Source organism: Perna viridis, chromosome 7, assembly GCF_037379345.1.
Source record: "Perna viridis isolate PV_CMFRI_1.1 ecotype Kerala chromosome 7, ASM3737934v1, whole genome shotgun sequence".
In the NCBI taxonomy this organism is placed as follows: Eukaryota; Metazoa; Mollusca; class Bivalvia; order Mytilida; family Mytilidae; genus Perna; species Perna viridis.
In genome coordinates, this window is record NC_142451.1 from 28,102,794 (window position 1) to 28,123,203 (window position 20,410).

Below are 20,410 nucleotides of genomic sequence, written 5' to 3' on the forward strand. Positions count from 1 at the left end.
ACACATTGCTTTTCTTACTGACATTATAGAAATTCTTTAAAATATTTTGTAAATGATTAAAAGTTTATACAAATGCACGTGAACACTAACTGTTTTAGACCCTGAAACATTTCAGAGTTTACTGCACTTGACAAGACTGTGAGTATTTGAAACCGAAATTATACCAGATGTTTGTAATTTCTAATTATGTGGCTTATCTAAATCAGATTCAAGTATTTGTTTTTATTGAAGATTGGCAATATGCCAAGTTTTTGAAAAAAATATGGTAATTTTGGCATTTTTTAATGGGTGCCTCTAAAACCTACATCTTCTCAGGTGGGAAATTTTTTGCAACATATTCTGCAGTGTTATACCATTTAAAGCTAATATTTGTATTCTTCAAACTTTCAATCGCGGATTCAAACCAAATGTATATTTTTGGCAGAATCCAAATATGCTCATTTTGTAAAAAAAAAAACGCGGTATATTTTTGTATTGATTTTGTGTGTAATTAGTACATAGATTGAATTTCTACTCAATATTGACAATAAAGTGTCTCTTTCTTAAATACCATTAAGATTTTCTAGGTAAATATTTCTAATTTAGAAAATTCTAATGACCTTGAGCTCTTATTTCAAGGTCAAAATGCATACAAGTTAGTGATGTCTTGTTGTAACGTTTTTTTCTCTTGAGATTTGCTATTTGGTTGCACCCTATTACATAACATGTGTTCTTGGGTGTTTGAAATTCTTCAACTTGTAGATAGAAAAAAGGCATGAATGGAACATTAAAAATGAATTTGGGCTTTGTAGTAACATTTTGCAAACTTACAAAGCTTTCGTTCTTTTAAAAACCATTGATTATCTTCAAATGATAAACTGGAAACAACAAAGCAGACAAGGTCACTACAATGTACCTGTGGCAAAGTATAAAAAGATTTTAACAACCATCATTGTGACTTTACTCATGAGCTTGATTTTGTTTTGTAGTAGTGGTAATTTTCTTCAATTTATGATTATAATTAGAGCTTACCATAACATATCCTTCTTATCCTGGTCTTTGTGGATATTTCTGAGGAGGTTTTATTTATTTTTTTTTCAATAGAGAATACAACACTCGGCATAGTTCAAATCATAATCAAATTCATCACGAATTGTATCTGGAATTTGTAATCTCAGGACCTCCTGTCTAATGAAATCAACTACTTTGTCGACCATAGAACATTTGGCGTAAATATCATTATGAGAATGATCACCGTCGTGTTGATAACCTATCATTTTTGGGGTCACTTAATGCAAAACTAGTACAATAATCACCACATGAATCAATCTGATTTACATGTGACTAGTATTCAATTGATTAACGATATGTAGAACGTCAGATAAACTCTTTAATCTCTGTACACTCAGTCTAAAAGCCTCCATCTTAGATACAATTTTTAACATAGAGTCTATTGCAGACATCCCTGATGCTGTTATATTGTCAAGTCCTTGGAGAGCTTTTAATTTGGATGCCCGACATACATTGAGTATTCTGATTAATGATGCCCTGCTTAAGGCTTTGAAGCTTACTTCCTTGCAATATTTGTCATAGGTACTAATGATCCTTGTATTGATTATGTCTCTGATCACTTTTGGCACTATGATTTTCTCATTAGATCATAACTTGAGCACAGTTTGTCCAAAACTAACGATTGAAAAATAAATGGAGTTCACGGTAAATTCAATAAAATGCTGAACTTGACATTTAGTTAACCGCATCCTGCAAATCTTATGTGCATTTAGCACATGTCCAGCTCGTAAGATCCTAGCGTATTCTCGAGCACTATCAATTTTATGGACAGATAAACCAGGGATCATTCTTTGAAATTCCCCTTCTGTGTAGTTGTTAGCAATAACAGATAGTATTTGTGTTTTTGTTTTATTATCTGTAACATTTTTTATATTCCTTTAACACAGTATCTGTTGTTTTCATATCCTCTTCTGGTGTGTTGCGGTCTTTCGTCATATTTTGCAATAATGTATCTTCTTGACCAGGTGCTAATATCTTTAGAATAATTGAAATGCATTACATTCCTTTATTTAAATTTTAACATTTGGTTGATTTGCTCAGATCACTCCAAGCCTTTGACAATGTACATTCAATTGGTTCAAAGTTTTTATTAAGTTGTTTCATTGCTAAACTCAGCTTCTCTCTAGGTGAATTTGAGTCTCTAATCAATTTTGACTTGATTGCTGTGGTGATACTAAAGAGAGAAAAGTATTTTTTATTTGTAAATTATCATTTATCAAATAATTTATTGAATTTAAAGTCTACAAAATGGACATTATTCTATTATATGTGGTTGCTGAAAAGGACGCTCAACCAGGAGCATGAATCACTCACCTGGTTCAATGTTTGCCTCAAAGGGCAATAACTCTAAAAAGGGGTTGTACAATAATATGGACTCAAAAGAACTTAAATACATACATGTAGGACATATCATAAAGATCACTTCACCAATGAAGAGTTTCCATCTATATATTATACTTTTCAAGATATTAGTTGAAAAACTGCTAAAACAGTCATTTTTAGCATTTCAAGGACAATAACTGTAACAAGGAGTCGTGTGACATCTTTGATCGAATGCAGACTTGTAGGCCTTATCATAAGGATTATATCAGAAAAACTTCGGTTTATTCCCTAAATTTAGTAACAGCCACCATGTTTTTTCGATGGATCGAAAATCTTCACATCATATTGACGAAGAATGATGACGGATGCCAAGAGATGGCTTTAGCTCAGATGATTTATGGCCAGGTGAACGAAGCCAAAATAAAAAAAAATGTAAGTCACAATGACCTAATTTTATTTAGATGTTGATCGACAACCATGGATTCACTTGCATGGGACAAATTTACACTACTTCAGTATGTGTAGTTACTTAGAAATTGCTAAGTTGGAGTAAATCTTAACCAAGTCACTGAACTATAACAAATAGGCCATTATGATTTAATTTTATCTGGATGCTGACCGAAAACTTGCATATTTACATGACTTTGGTATATACAGTTGCTATTTTATAGCTAAGTTGGATGTAATCATAAACCTGGTGTGGACATGCATGGACTGTGCATCTCAAATGTAAACCTCATTACATGAACGTGTATGTGGAAAATGATAATACTATTTGGACAAAAGTGACAATACTACAAGAACAAAGATTTTCAATGCATTGTTTAACATTTACTTTCCATTATTGTACTCCATGAAAGCATGTCCTTTTCTTGTGTACATTATCAGACTCGGATATTTCTAGGTTCTCATGCAATTCTGTGAAATAAGCGCATATAATTTGAATAATTAAATAACAATGTTCAATAACCCCATAAATCCAATTTTTTTAGAGTAAATAGCAGTGCAAATTTAAGTGTGTCTCTATAAGACTATGTAACTATGAAACTAAGAAATTTACCCCCCAACCCCCGTTTCAAAATGAATCCAAATGCATGGATTTTTGAAATTGAAAAAGGTACTAGAAACCATAAACATAAAGGTACATATTTTTCAAATCCATTTCCAACGGTTAGTTTGAACACACAGATAAATGTAATATCAGATAATCTGTTATATCAGATAATCTGTTGTCATCGGTCAATTTGGTGTTGGGCAAATTTTGGCCTGTACGTTTACGACTATGTACATGTATGCGTCGCCACGTTGGCAAAAAATGTTATAAATCGTCATCGTAAGTGTTTATAATGATGACTCAGGAAAAAATATAAATTTTTGGTGGAGTTATAATGATATTTTGTCATATCAAATTAGATAGGTTGACATCTGTTATCTAATACTTTGGTTACTGCTTAACCTGATCAACAACCTGTTTTAATGATCAGTACCTATCTATCAGTCATAAATTTTGAGAGTATAACTTCCAAAACCTACTGATAACATATCCGACTCGACAGAGCTCAGTGAATCTTTGTTTTTCACCTCTTCATTTCTCAACTCGTGCTTTTTTTTCAAGCAAATGTCTGAAATTAAATACAATATCATTAAACATGAGGTGATCGAAATTGTTCACACATGACAATGCTGATGATTTTTCGTAACTGTGTAACTATAAGATACATGTAAGCTGGACAGGATGAAGTAATGCAATATACAATGTATATGTACAATGTATCAGTAGGCTTTGACGTTTAGTTGCAGATTAATGGGAAACATTTCATACATATGTTGTATAGGATAACCATCTTTAAAAAAAGACAAGTCTGCGGCAAACAGGAACTTGAATTTAATGCATACATGTACTTATATGAATTATCTTTTTGCATTATAGGCATCACCTTAGACTGAAGCTTTTCGTCCTAGCTAGTCTATTGTCTGACATACATGTATTGACAAAACCACCCTTCTTATACATGCATACAAGTATTTATTCTTATTATTGTTTCAAGTAGGACCTTATTTTTAGCCATATACATGTATAGTCTGTTTGTATTACATGGAAATGTGGAGTCACTCGTGTTCTCCACTGTGACTTAACCAATGTAAAAAGTAAGATAAATTTTTTCTATTTTTATACTTTTTAATTTTTATTTTTGTCAGTTATTAAAATGTTGAAAACTGATAGAAACATTAAATATCTTGGTAAAAAGACAGGATTAGTAAACTACACACATTTTTAATTGTGACTTCACTGTGGAGAAAGGAGACTCTTAGCTTGGCAGAGCACAATTTGCAAATCCCTGTAAAATGAGAATCAATGTCATGAAAAAAAACCCCATCTACATGTAGATTTCAAACGATGTCATATGAGATTACGTTGTGTCCATGAACATTTGTATATATACATGCAAGGCGTATCAATATTTCAATTACACTGCCATCACATGTGTAAACAGGTTATCAGATATTAGGTTGTTATTGGATACTTCATTGCAGGGCAAATATTGACAAGTATTATAAAGGCCATGTTTATGTATAAAATGTATACATCCAAGTGCCATGCCACATGGGCAAAAATGTTTGGTATTTTCAATGCCTGGGTACATAGAGTATGTAAAAATCATAAATAATATCGCTGCTGGCTATTACTAAGCAGAACGATTATTTCAATGGGGGATATGCAATTCTATTCATATTTAGTATCATACAATGTACATGTACATGTATTTTGTAATGTCAAAAATTATGTGTGAGTATTCAAACATGTTTTATTTTAATTTATACAATACGGAATTTATGGTCACAAGTAGTTCACATGATATACATCATTATATACATGTATGTCATATGGTCCCAGCATTTTTAATTACTGCTATATAATTAATGGTAAATTATTTCACAATATTGAAAATTGTGAACAATGTGTACATGTATTGGCAGGTTGCCAGACCTTGCAGAATACTTGTATATGGATAACGAAATCAGGTTACACATTGTAAATGTACAAAATGTATATGCATTATGGACTCAATAACAACTATTAAAATTCTGTCATACCTGTCCCAACAGAGAGGGTTTACCTTGTTGATATCAAGTATTCTTTGCAACCCTGTACTGATGCACTTCTGTCAGCCTTGCATTTACTGGATGCTGGATGATTTAGGAATCCACATTTCGTTTTTGTTCTTTTCCAATAAATTCCAAAATAATCACGATGTGTTTGGCAAATCTTAAGGCTCAAAGTAGATGGTAAAACAGACTACTCCGATAAAGGATAATAATTGACTCGGGAACATTGTTATTACATGTGCTATTGTGCCTCTGGAAATAGAAGTTTGTGTCCTTGTCACAAAGTGACAAAGATAAAGAGGGAAAATTAATGTTTCATCCTCATACTTAGTTGATTTTCCACATAGTAACGGGGCGTGAGATGCAAGGCGCACTTAGGTGTAATAATAGGCTCTAACGATTATGCAATGGTTGTTTTGAACTCACAATCACTTTTTTCTAACCCATGTGAGTAATAAACAAGGGACACAACTCCCTTTTCATGCACAATGAGTATTGATTTCATCTTGTCAGTACTTGTTTCATTGAGAAAAGTATATATTATTGATTGTAGTAAGATAGAAAAACTATTGAGAGAAACTTTTACAAAATGTAATTTGAAAATATTTATTAGATCAAGTGAAAAGGAACGTTGAGTGAGAACAGATTTTATAAGGCATATTTCATCCAATTCTTAAAATTTAATATTCTACGGATATATCCCTACAGATGGAATTGTGAAAAAGGAATATTCCAAACATTTTGTTTGGCCAGTTGTGTGTAAAAAACTCTTTGATCAGTGAAATATAACTTATTTCCTTTTCGGTCTAATTTGTATGATTTATTTATGTCATCACTCTTAAACTGAGACCTTGTTTTATCATTAAAATCATTCTTAACTATTTGTTTTTTAAACTTATATGTCATTTCATAGTCTGACAACATAAATGATTCAAAAAGACCAAGTTTTTTAAGATTTTAAAGCTTCAAACTTATATTGGTACACATGCATATTCAATAAAAAGACGGATAAACTTTCCTTAAAATAAGGCCATTTTGAATGCGTTTATCAGACATTTAAACTTAAAATTCATGGTCCATACTTTGGTGTTGATTGTCCAACAATATAAATTTGTCAGAATTGTTACAAAATCGACCTTCCTTAGAAGAAATTCCTTTTTGAAGGTACCATGTGAAAAAAAAAATACTAAAATTCACCCCGTTTTTGCCATTACTTGGGATGTTGCCAATTCTGACTAAAATGACTTTTAAAGCTTGTAAATCTCACATTAAGTCACCAAACTTCTTAAATAATCCACTTTGAATCAACAAAATTCATTTTGAGTGTAAATATTTGGTGGGGAAAGAGAAGCTTTTTCAAAAGCTGCAAAAAAAAAACATTTCCCAAGTTTCAAGCATCTATAGATAGAAATCTTTCTTTCAAAAAATAGAACACTCTCAGGGTCTAATTTTTTGTTACTTAAGTTCCTAGGCATGATAGTCAACCTTGCTTTCGGACGATTTTGTTCATTTTGCATGGTTTTCTCTGAGGCACTTTAAAAAATCACTTTAAAAAAAGAGATGCCAAATATTACTTTGATATTTCTTAGTTTGTTTTTTAAACTATATAAGTTACTTAGATATGCCGATATAATTAACTGAACACGACAAATATATAGCTTTTGAAAATTATAAAACTGACATACATGTACATGAATTATTCAGAAATGAAATGATAGGCGATACTATTTACTGACGTTCTGCAAAAAACAAACCAAAAAACAAAAAACAAAACAAAAAAGTTAATAAATATACATGTACTTTTACTCAAAACTCCTAAAATATTGTTCAAAACATCGGATAATGGGAATTTGGAATAATACATCTTATTTTTCCCCTTGAATTCTTCCGAAAATAACAGAAATTTCATATTGTATATTTATATAAACAACCAAATCATTTTTGTGGTTTAAGGGATCTTAGCAGTAACAATTTAACCGTGGTACCAGAAGATACATTCGACAGCTTGGTCTCACTGAATACATTGTGAGTATACCTTTTTGTACAGTACCTGTATGAGATAAAATTCCCATTTTATTGGGTATGGGGCAATGGGGCAATGGGGCATGGGCAATGGGGAATGGGGTATAATATGAATATGGGAAAAGGAAATGGGCCGAGGGAATAATTTTGATTGGTCAATCAAAAACATTGTTTTGTCTTTTTCCGCAAGCAACGTACCTATGATAATTCTATTACAGCAATTTATTTTTTTAAAATCTTGTTTTAGAGTAAGTTTTAGTGATTACATGTGTCGCAGTTCATTATTCATTGACAATTTTTTTTTAGATTAACCAGAAATACATTAGTACAATATTTAATGTCTGGTTATTACCCAGCGGGAACGCCACGTGGATTTAATGTTGAAATTACGTTAGTTCTCAACGTGAAACCAACGTTGAAAAATGGTATTGAAATGAGAATTGTAATGACGTAGAAATGTAACGTAGAATCAATGTTACGTTATGACTTAATATCCACTTATAAAGAAAGTTGCAACTTTACATGATATTCACGTTGAATTAAGGCTAATCCTTAACCGCAGTGATTGAGTGAAATAGGCCATGTTATCATCAAGACGTTTTTTTATTCATTGCTCGTTTAGGTAAGTGATATAACAAAATATTTCGTATATTTTATTGAATCTTACTCAACATCGCATGCCTTTGGAACATGTGTGAAATAATATACTTCTTCTTTAAGTTAAAACAGCATTCTGTCTACAGCATACCAATCAAAATCGCAATATTAGCAACAAATAACTAAAGGTAGGAAAGTATATTCTTTATATCTTTGAAAATTTAAACAGATATGTCAATATTTTAACTTTGTAAACCTTCATTTTTTAAAAATTGTAATAACTAGTTATAATTTGACTAGTTCAACATAAAATGAACGGCAATAGTCTTTCAAAGTTTATATGTGAAAAATAATGTACGTGTATCAAAAATATTTCTTATGAGATCTGTGAATAAAAAGTTCTTGTGTAACAACTTGTTACTTAATCAATCAATATGAAAACTCTGACCTTGTACCTCTGAAATAAAAGTATATTTTCTTTACAACAATGCTTTAGATAAATAAACATCTAATAAATGTTATAAACTCTGATTTTTAACATTACTACATTTACATATTTTGATGTACATTCTTTATTCTCTATAGCATTGAAGACTGCATCTTCTTTTCAGCAACTCAATACTACTTAATTCTCATGGAAGTAAAGGTAAATTGATAAATTTCGATTAAAAGCAAAATAAACTATTAAAACAAACAACATCACCTTACAATAATCTGAATCACATAATTTATGGCATCAACGAAACAGGATTCCTTTTTTTTCGAATAACCATAATTATGCTAAATTTATCATTATTAACACAAACTTAGATTATAAATAAGCAATTTTGTCATATATATAATAGAATTACTCACATACTGTGAAATAAATGCTCAATATGATATGTAATCGGCGTTTTGTGCTCGTTCTTCGCAATCCGTGTTTATTTACATCTTCAGATTTGAAATAAAAGCATACTGTCGAAAAGCGCATGCACGGAGTGAAATTTAAAATTCGGAAATCCTCAGTCATTTCCGTTAGATTATTTCGTAAAAACTGCAAGGCCGAGTAGTTCCAATTGCTTTTAGTACACATTGGCGGTAAATTTCAAAATCATTTAAAAAGGTTATTTTATCACATTTGACAAGTAATCAGTGTTAGTGTAATTGCAGTGCTTTACAACACTACAAAACTTTACAACTATCACTATAGTCAGTTTGTAATACGGAACTTTTCTGTAACAGTAAGATTTTTTTTATTATTTCTATAAGATGACTCTGAAGTCGAAAAACCGTGAATGAAACAATGTTGGAATCATTGAAACGAATTCTATGTTCATACAACGTCGACACATCCACAACGATTTCATAGACGTAGAGACAACGTAGACATTTCGTCCGAACAATCAACTTGGAAATTATTCACGTGGATTCTACGTGGAATTGACGTTGATCCACGTCACCAATATATACCTGCCATATTTGTACGTTGATTCAACGTTGAGTGCCCACCGGTTATAGATTGAAAAGTTTCGCACTCATACGATTTCTAAACATTTTTTTGAAAACTTTTTTGTACCATTATTGAAATTAAAATTGTTCGCACCCTTACAATCTGCTGAAATATATCATTTTTGAGAAATTCGACAAAAATTGATGCATCACAGCCACACAGATGATACTTGTTTTGACAATTTTAACATTTTAAACCATAATATGAGACCATAAAGGTAATGTCAAATGTTCGCACTCATTTAATTTGCAAAACTATCTCATTTTCAAGAATTTGGTTTGACAAATATCAATTGCAACGATCAACAGAATACTGATATTGAAAATTTTAACATTTTTAACAATAATTTTAAACTAATAACACATTAATTTCAGTCCAATATCTCCAAAATGACACATCTCTACTGATTGTTAAAGTGCGAACAATTTTAATATCAATAATTGGTGCAAAATTTATTGTTTAAAATATAAAAATGGCAAAATTAGTATCCGGTTAGTGTTTGCGACACTCGTGTTTCCGTCAAAAAACTTCAATAAGACATATTTTCGCAAAATATGTGTGTGCGAACACTTTTTATATACCGATTATTCTAAAATTATTGTAAAAAATGTTAAAATTGTCGATATTAGTTTATGTTGATGGCTGTGATACATATATTTCACACCAAATTCTTGAAAATGATATATTTTGTTGCAAATTGAATGATTACGAACATTTGAAATTATCTGTATGGTCTTGTTATTGTTACAAATGTTAAAATGGTCAAAATAAGCATCATATGTATGGCTGTAAGACATTAATTTCTGTCCAATTTCTCAAAAATGACATATATCTACAGATTGTTAGAGTGCAGGCAATTTTCATTTCAAACAATGGTCGAAAATTATTGTTAAAATATCAAAATGGCAATATTATTATCCATTTCGAGATTGCAACAAATGACATATATCTGCCAAATGAAAGGGATCAATATTTATTATTTATTTTTAAATGGTATTGTTATTATTGTTCAATATGTTTAATTTGTTAATATTAAAATCATCCGGGTGTCTCGGAGACAAAATTATTTCAATCCAAATTTCTAAAAATGACATATTATGTTTAGAAATCGTATGAGCGCGAACATCTATAATTGTACTTCCGGTAAATGTTTAAAAAATGTCAATGAATAATGAACTGCAACACCTGTAATCATTAAAAAATACTCTTAAACAAGCTTTTTTAAAAATAAAAACTCTTTCAAACACTGTCATAGAATAATGATAGGTTCGTTGCTTGCGGAAAAAGGCAAGAACATTTTTTTTTTGATTGACCAATAAGAATTATTCCTTTGCCCCATCCCCCGTTGCCCTTATTGATATACCCCATTCCCAATGCGCATTTCCCCATTGCACCATTCCCCCTTCACCATCCCCATTGCCCCATTTCCCATGCCCATTGTCCCATGCCTCATGAAATGGGAAATTTATCCCATGCAGGTAGTGTATAAGTACTGCTCTTAGACCTATATTTTACATATTTTTTAACATATATACATTTTTAATAATTAACAAACAAAGCGTAAAAACAACATGAATGAACAAACAGTACGACTTTGTGTTACATTTGTGTATTGTTTTAAGTAAAAGTTCATAACAAATGTGTACTCTTTTTTAGTGTTGAGTCATTAGGCATGTATGTGTAACAAATGCATGTATGTTCTTTGGGTCCTTCAAAAACCAATTTATGCATATTGAAATGCAAACAATCTCAGGAAAGTGCATTGAGAACGATCATAATATAACATTAAGTTTTTATTAATTACCATTCCTTTAGAATGAGTTATTGGGTGTTACACTTACTTTTACCATTTTCCTTCACGATTGATAATTGAACAGTGGTTTAGAATGAATACACCAAGACCTAAGACATTTTAAGTGACGAATAAATATTATTCCTATGCATGTAAAAGGACATATAAGCAGAATGGTGCACACAAAGAAAAAAAGAATAAAAAATGTATGCATAAATTACGTCTACTTTTTTTTTAGATATCTCAGTCATAACAGAATAAGTATACTAGGAAATCGCATGTTTCAAAATCTTACTTTTTCCGAAACCTGTAAGTATTTTCATAATCTAAAATTTAACTGGATGGCTGGATTGGAATATATAAAGCATTGCTATATCTACTTACATAAGCTGATAAATCTAGCAAATACCTTGAAATGATGACCAAAGCATAAAAAACTTTTTGGTTACATTGTAAATTGCGTATTTGCTGCAACTATCACCTAGTCAAGATTCACAAAATGGTTTTGACTTACTGCAAGACAATGTTCGTTTATGTCTTATACATTTATTTGTATATAGGTAAAACGTATATTACATTGAACTTACATAAGAGTCGTAAGTAATTAAATTTAGTTCTTGTATCTTTAAAGACTCACAACTATAATTATTTAATAAAATTACAGAAGTAAATTCTAGTAGATGACATGTATTCATGAAGTTCTTCAAAAAATGTCATCTTAAAAGTTGTTTATAACGGAATCATGTTTGTTTTTAGTTATCTTAGCAATATAAACCTGGTAACAGAAGACACATTCGCCAATTTAGTCTCATTGAGAACAATGTTGGTATGCATACTGATACAACAATTCTGTATGGGAAAGACCCGATGCTGTGATTGGCATCCTTAAGAATACCATACAAAAACTCATTTTTTGTCCAAAAGTCATTATTTGCATTGAGTGAAAATCTATGATGGGGTTAGAAGATGGTATGTTTCATTTCCAAATAAAATACTTATTATTCTTGTCAAACATTGTTTTTTCTATTGTTACATTCATTAAATAATATTGTTGATTTTACGCTTTTTTCATTATAAGATTTGGACTATGTTCATTGTTAAAATAATAAAGTTTTAGAATGTTAAATACAAGCTAATTTTGAAACAGTGTAAGAAAACATTTCTTTAAGCTAAATTAAGTCAGTTTCATAGTTGACATTGAACATTGGCACACTGCCAAATTTATATGTATTGTATGATTTTTGCTTTTGTTTTTAAACGGATAACTCGGAAGCATGTCATAGCTGAAGTTATGCTTCAAATAAATAATGTCACTTTAAAAAGACCACTGTAGCTTCAAAAAATTTTCGAGATTTGAGTTTTAAATTTTCATACTTTTATATGCACTTGAAAAAGAGGTATTTTTCGTGAAAATTTAAAATTTGTTAAGCAGTTTTTAGGTGTTGTATATGCCATATGCCTATCATCATACAATTTATACAATAAAGTGAGTCAATAAAATATTGAAATCTGAGAAACACTGAGTAGCATTTATATGTTTTATAAAAACGATATTCGGGACGAGATTACTGTGGTTTGACTGGATCAGTTGGAAAATTAGGTGTTCCCATCCCCTACATTCTGTTTCTCATTTGTTTGTGTCTGAAATGTTCAATACTAAGACATAACAGAATAAGGCTGTTTTACATGGCAACTCATACACCAAGCAAACATCCAGGGCTTAGATAAAATACCGCGGAAAGCACTTAGTTTGTACTTGATTGAGCCTTCAATGACAGACCGAGGAGTATTGAAACAGACGTTATTCCAATAGTCCCATGAATTGAGGAGAGTGTCAATCCAATCAAAAGCTACTAGGGAACCTGTAAAACAATTATGACCCTAAAGAGACCATCATACTGGAATTTTATCAGAAACATATATGCTAAGAGGTTGCAGATTAACTAGTGGGCCCATTGATCAGCAGTCAAAGTATTGCATATAGCGAAAATCTTAATCTGTCTTTCAGGCTACACACAACAGTAGATGAGATAGGTTCAATACAAATTGCAGAACTAGTAGCAATCCTCATTGTATCCGAGTTCTTTATCACAGAAAACATAAATTCAGTGATCTAGAGTCTGAACATTCTATCAGACAGTAAGACTGCTGTATGAATTCTGACTTTAAACTGGAATATCAAGAACTATTTGGATCTTATACGAGACATCAACAAGGCAACAAAGTACTTGTACAAATGAGAACTGGCAACTGTAGCCTAAATTATTACAACATAAAACTGACAAAGCACAGGATCCAAAATGTGATTATGGAAAAAATAAGTAATTCATCATTTCCTTCTAGAATGCTCGTTATCAGAAAATGAAAACAGAAATTATCCTGAAGAAACAACCAAAGCAGAATCAGGAATCAGAAAAAAAATAGTGCATACTATAGGAGATTGGTGATTTGCAGATTTCACAATCAACGAGACAAACTACTATTAAAGTGTTCAATGAATTTAAATGAAAAAAATACAGAAATAATATGAATGATATTTAAATGGTCTAGAAGGGGGATCATTATTATGAGAGCCCTGTAAGGGGAGATAATCTAATCTAAAATTTCAAATGTCTTGAGTTAAAAACGTGGTATGGGTTTCCATGTCATGAGCCCGTTATCAATTTTCATAGTTGTTCGTTACAGATAATCTATGGTATCCATGTTTGTTTTATGAATTTATCATATATTTTAGAAAATCGGCAATATAAAAATATTAAAAATACGATGCACTGTTACTGTTGAAGTGCAATAATTGATTTTTTTACATTTCCACATTAAATTCCAAATGTTAATGGCAGGAAAAGCAATAATTTAAGCAATATTATTTCATAACTTGTGAGGATTGCTTAGCCTATCATAAACAAGATATCTTTTAAAGGTATAAAATATGTTGTATAAATGAGAGTCAAAATAACTTTTTAAGATTTAACATAATTTTAAATTCAAGAAATTGATTATTTGAAGGAAAAGGGCATTGTCGTAATAAAACATCGAGAATAACTACCAAAGCTTCTGTGTTACTTCAAAGCTTCAAACCATTTGTTTGTGATCTAGTTCTTTTTTTTTGTCATTATATCTAATGACTTTAATTTCACATAAATTTGGCATCAATATACTCTGTGCTATGCGGTGACTCTATACCGTTAAACGGTTGAGCTCGTCTTGGGTCACTGATCTACTGATCCTTGTAGTATACAAATGTTCGTATGAACAATCTATCTTTTTAACTGAGATGCCTGAGATATGTACTGTAAGTATAAATATATGTTTATTTTGACCTCCCATATCTTTACAGTACCTTTAAAAACACCTATCAAACAAACAACGCCGTTCACAAACAAAACGAGTTTTGTTTTGTAAAGAGTTGACCACAAAAAAATGAAATACAGAACAATTTAGATTTAGCATCAATCAGTTTTGCATTGATCGATAAATAACATCAAATCTTAATTGAATAAAACGAAACGAGGTTTTTAGATTCGGCTTGTTATGTTTGTTTTAGTATTGTTGGGTAAACATTTCGAAATTTCCTTTGTTGAGGTGTGAAACGCGATAGTTAACACGTGGTTAAAAAATGTATGTACCTGTTGAGATGTGTTTTACGAACATTGTTTTTTCCTACGATTCATCGTTTTTCACATGTTACGAATTCAATAAAAAAATAAAATATTTTTCACTAGTAAAGACGATATAGTGTTCTTTGCAATATTGGGTAAAACTTATATCTGTAAATCTATTGAAATATACATGTAAAAGGGTTTTAAAGGATATGACCCATCTTACTTTTTAGTGTAATTGATGTTAATTTTAGACATATATAAGTAACAGGCAAAGCTAGGATTAACATAGATAGTCGATGCAAGGATGCATATTGTATAATAATCAAAACTAAGGTATTTAGGTGGAAGCTAATTTTTCGATGCAATGATCTTTTTCTAAGCGGTATTCTAATCATTCTTTGCTCTGACATCTATCACAAATTTCGCAAATATTCATGTACACATATGTCGCTTCTTGTTTTTGTTTAAGTTGCTGAAAAGCGCATACATAACCTCAACATGATGCAACAAATAAGTATAGTACTCTACAAAGCTTTCTCTTGAGTTTTATTGGATGAATTACAAGGAAAGAAAACGAAACAATAATGTGCTTAACAATTGCATTGAAAATTGAAATACAAGAGAAAGGAAAACTTTCAAAAGTTATAGAGCAATTTAATTTTTTGGTCATTTTAATTTTACTTTTTACAGTATACAACGAGCCTAGTCAAACAGTCCTGATTTACATGTTTCTGCTAAGTTAAGTTAAGTTTCGTCCGATGGAACTGTGCATAATTGGCAACCGATGATTGTGACAAAGCTGTAGAAAGGGACAAATAAACATGATTTTAAAAGAGACGAAAATATCAACATACTAACAAATGAAAATTCGCGCATGGAACAATAAGTTTAAATGTGTAGGAGGCTCATTTTTAAATCGTTGTGAATGGAGCAAGTGCAGAGCTTTTAAAATACATTAATTTCCCAGATGCATTATACACTGGCAAATTTGATAAAAAGACATGTCCGATATACTTTATAACATAATATGAATTTATGACGAATAAAAATTGTCTTCATGAATATAACAAATCGAATCAGTCGGTTATCTTTTGACATCAACATTAGAATTTAGAGTGTAAAAATACAATGCCTTTTTCAGAGATGTCAGTCACAACAATATAACTGTACTCTGAAATCGCCTGTTTCAAAATCAAATTTGCTTCAAAGCCTGTAAGTATTTTAAATGTTCATGAATTGCGATATAATATATACAACTATAGCGCTAACTTATATAAACTATACTGCATTCCATCTTATTAAAACGAGTACTGACCCGGAAAAAAACTTTAAAAATATACATTAAAAAATATATATGAAATATTATATATTAAACGAAACCCCCTCCATATCACCATAAACAATGCCATCATTCCCCATTGTCCCCATGGTCCCAATCCCGATTCTCCGTTAAGACTTCACAATTCAAAATAAACAACTATCAATTCTTGAATCGCTATTATACATTTCGTTATCATTTACATTCTAATCGTTAAAACAGTTACATGATTTAATTTATTAATCATTTGAAACATTACTATTCGGTCGCCATTACAATGGGAACAAATTGTGATCCTCTACTTGCTGACCTATTTCTCCGCTTTTCGGAATCTGACTAAAGCTGATCTGATCCGAAATAGAAAAAATATCGTTTAGCTTGATCCTTTAATCTCAGTTATCGCTATAGAGATCACGTATTATCTTTAAACAACCCTAATTTCGGGAATTTGATACAGTAAATCTACCCCAAAGAACTTGCAATAAAGGATACTACAAACACTGTGAAGTCAACCTCATATCTTGGCTTACACTAAAAAATCGATGGCTTCTGGAACAGGGTTCAAGTTTTATGATCGTCATAATGAACTTGTGAATCGTTACGGTGTATCCATTTGCGCCATGAAAACTGATTTATTCAACGTGTCATAGTTTTCCCTTCTTCTTTCGTCTACCCATCACATGACCTTTTATGAGAAACTCGAGGGGTGTTAATAGAAAATCAGATGATGTTTACCTTACCGGTGCACCTGGTCCATGCTTCCAGTTTTTAGTGAAGTCCGAGTTGCTAATTTGCTTTCGTAACTTTGTATGTATTATTTTAGTTACTTTGTGTTCTTTGTTGTGTATGTCTGTTTTCTATGGATGGTCTTTGTCCCTGGATTACATTATTTTGATGACCGCTAGAAACTTGGTTACCTTGATTACTCTTCCTCATTTTGTAAAAAAAAACGATTCCAACTCAACTTCGAAATATACCGAAGAAGATGTTTTCGAAATACTGGTATTCCTGATCAATAACATATTTGTTTAGTGTGGTGGACTAGTTTTGCAACAAACGATCGGCTTTCCAATGGTTACAAACTGTGCATCTCTACTCATCTACGCCCTCTTGCCTTTTCTAAATCTCTAATGAAGCTGCCTTTATAGCTGATTAAATAAAAAGGAAGAAACATCGTTCAGCCAATTCCTTTGATCTCAGTTTCCGATACATAAATGACGTAATATCGTTTATCAATCTTTGTTTCGGGGATTTTTTACACCGCATCTACCCCAAAAAATGAGATAAAGAATACTAAAAAAACTCAGCCTCATATCTTGACCTACACTTAGGGATAGAAGGTTAAGGAACATCACTGACCATTTTCAACTTCCTTTTCCTTTTCCATCTCTGGTCTTTGTCCTGGATTACATTCTATTGATTTCTCCTAGAATATTGATTCCCTTGATTACTCTTCCATATTTTTGTAAACAACAGATTCATACTCAAATTTTGACAATTAATGAGCAGCTTAGCGGGTGTTTCAAGAAAAGCGGAAGGCGCTTAACCTACCTGTGCACCACGTGGTCCAAGTTCCAACTTTTAAGTGGACTCCGAGTTGCTAATTTGCTTTCGTTACTTTGTATGTATTATTTCAGTTACTTCATGTTCTTTGTTAGGTATGCCTGTTTCCATGTCTGGTCTTTGTCTCTGGATAACTTTTGTTCGATTACCACCAGATCTTTGGTTCCCTTTATTACCCTTTCCTTACGTGGCACTATCCCTTCAGCAATTGCTTATGGAGTTTTCTTATCATATCTCATACGTTCTGACTTTTTTTTACCGCGCAAGACTTCTTACAATTTAGGTTTTGTTGTAGGGTATATTTTGTTACAGATGTTTTATGTTGATTTTAGGTGTGTTTAATTCTGTAATGTTTTATGTTGCTTGAGTATATATTGGCAACTCTCTCGCTGTACCCGTGTATAATGGTATTTTAGGGACAGCTGCAGCCTGCCATGTGGTATGAGGATTTCCTCGTTCATTGAAAACCAATGGGTGGCCTTGGGGTGACAATTTCATTCGAATGGGTTTTGTCTCCTTTTTATATAAACAACATTCCTATTCTTGTTATTTTATATTATATACTTTTTGTGATCGCACGCCTGCCATCGAGATTTACGAATTCCTTCATATTTCATTTTAGTGTTTGTGTCGTCCTCTGCAATCATATCAGTATATCCAATTTCTTATTATGGTTGACATACGATAGTCTTCCTAATATGATCCAATATGCGTTTAAGTATATCCAAGCAAATTGTGTCATTATTATAGACGAATATCAGTATTTGTCTTTTTTGCCTTATCCGACAGAAGTTAGTCAGATACTTGTAAAATATTGTATATTGAATAACGGGTTAGATAATGCTGATACAGGACGGTATACGCTCTTGTTAAGCTGATTTTCTTTACATACAACAATGAAAAAAGTTTCATGGTGTTCAATTCATGTTGTTTGTTTTTGTTTTTGTTTTTTTTAAAGATTACCTGCAATCTACTCTGAAATTGCAGGTCATTACATAATAATCATCTTACTGAGATAAATAGAGACACTTAAATTCATTTGAACTTTCTTTACTGGCTGTAAGTAGAAGTATAATCATAATATATTTTGACCTGAGAAGGCAAAACGTTGCCAGTGACTTTTTAAGATAAGTTACTTTTTATTTTTAGTATAAAAGTAAATCACATGATTTTAAATTAAATCAGTGGTTAACACGGTATGGAAAGGGCAAAACAGTGTGTAGTGTCACTTCATTTGAAGGTCGTAAAAGTAAACCGAATGAAGTCAGCCTATATGTAATATCGAAATAAAAGGTAAACAACAAAAATCATTACTGGGCTAATGGACCCAAGAGAATATCTGTAAATTAATTATCTATATTTAGTTCTTGAACATTGTTTGAACTACTTCAGGTGAGAAATGTTGTCATCGCTGGAAAACTCTTGAATCTCTTAAGAAAATTTTTTATTTTTTATTTATTGTGTTTCTATGAAAGAGATTTGAATCAGAATAGCTTGATGTGGTTAGAGGCGAACGTTTTTCATAATATGACAGACCTACGATATATGTAAGTGTCATTTATTTATTATGTAGATGTTTAGATCCACAACTACTAATAGATAAAACAATTTCATAGAGAGGGAAACACAAACAAAAGTGAACTTTATATATAATAACTTTTGACACTGTAACCATTTTGTATACCTGTGCTAGTAAAGGGTTACTGTAAGGTTGAAGAATGAATGTTTTGTTTTGGTTTAAAGGTTAGGTGAATTGTTTATAGCAGTACTATTATCTACCTGTATTTCTTTTTAAATGTCATGCAGACTACAGAAAGATATAAAACTAATAGCATACGCAGTGGTAATAGACAAACATACTTAAATCTGATATAAAACAACATATCTTGCAATGAAAGCAGGGTACAATATACTGCTTGTGTGTTTACTATTCAAACATATTCCTGAAGATAACATTGTAATGTATCTGGATATTTTGGTCATTGTTTGAGTATTTATGTTATCCCTTTACGTTTTAGCTTTCTACAAAATCATATGCTCACTTCAATATCAGATGGCTGATTTAGTGAGCTTCAATCATTGCATTCGTTGTAAGTATGATATGTGCTAAATCAAAACACTAATTAAACACCTAAATATCGTACATTTTTCCAATTTAAAACGATACAACTCGGACTCGTCTTTGTCAGAAACGGTGAATGTCTGACAATCAATATAATGTTTACTTTAAGAATAGTCGGTTTCTGAAATTGGAATTTCCGTTTTTCTTTTTCTTTTTTTTTTTTTTTGAAGGGGGCACCGATATCTTTATATATGTCTGACTCGTTGTTATTTTTGAAAAAGACAAATTTGGTAAGTAGAATGGTGCACGATTAAAAAAAGCGTTTTTGCAGACCATGAAAACACGATTTGAACAATAATTTTCTTTCTTTATACCAATTAGATTGTGAAAGAAATAAAAAAAATAATTTCCAAAAATCCGACGTTTTACATGCAAAGACTGCAACATTCATACTGTCGTCATCATGATTTGATTTACAAAT

The 20,410-nt window shown here is 31.3% G+C and overlaps 1 long non-coding RNA gene and 1 pseudogene across 1 annotated transcript; one reads left to right on the forward strand and one right to left on the reverse strand.

The window, feature by feature from the left end:
* Positions 1 to 1,007: 1,007 nt before the first annotated feature.
* On the reverse strand, positions 1,008 to 3,255 carry LOC148612140 (uncharacterized; annotated as a pseudogene).
* Positions 3,256 to 4,463: 1,208 nt separating this feature from the next.
* On the forward strand, positions 4,464 to 14,323 carry LOC148612141 (uncharacterized). Its single transcript, XR_015924330.1, has 3 exons — positions 4,464 to 7,506; positions 11,623 to 11,693; positions 13,393 to 14,323. It is a non-coding gene; the product is annotated as an uncharacterized LOC148612141 (long non-coding RNA).
* Positions 14,324 to 20,410: the final 6,087 nt, after the last annotated feature.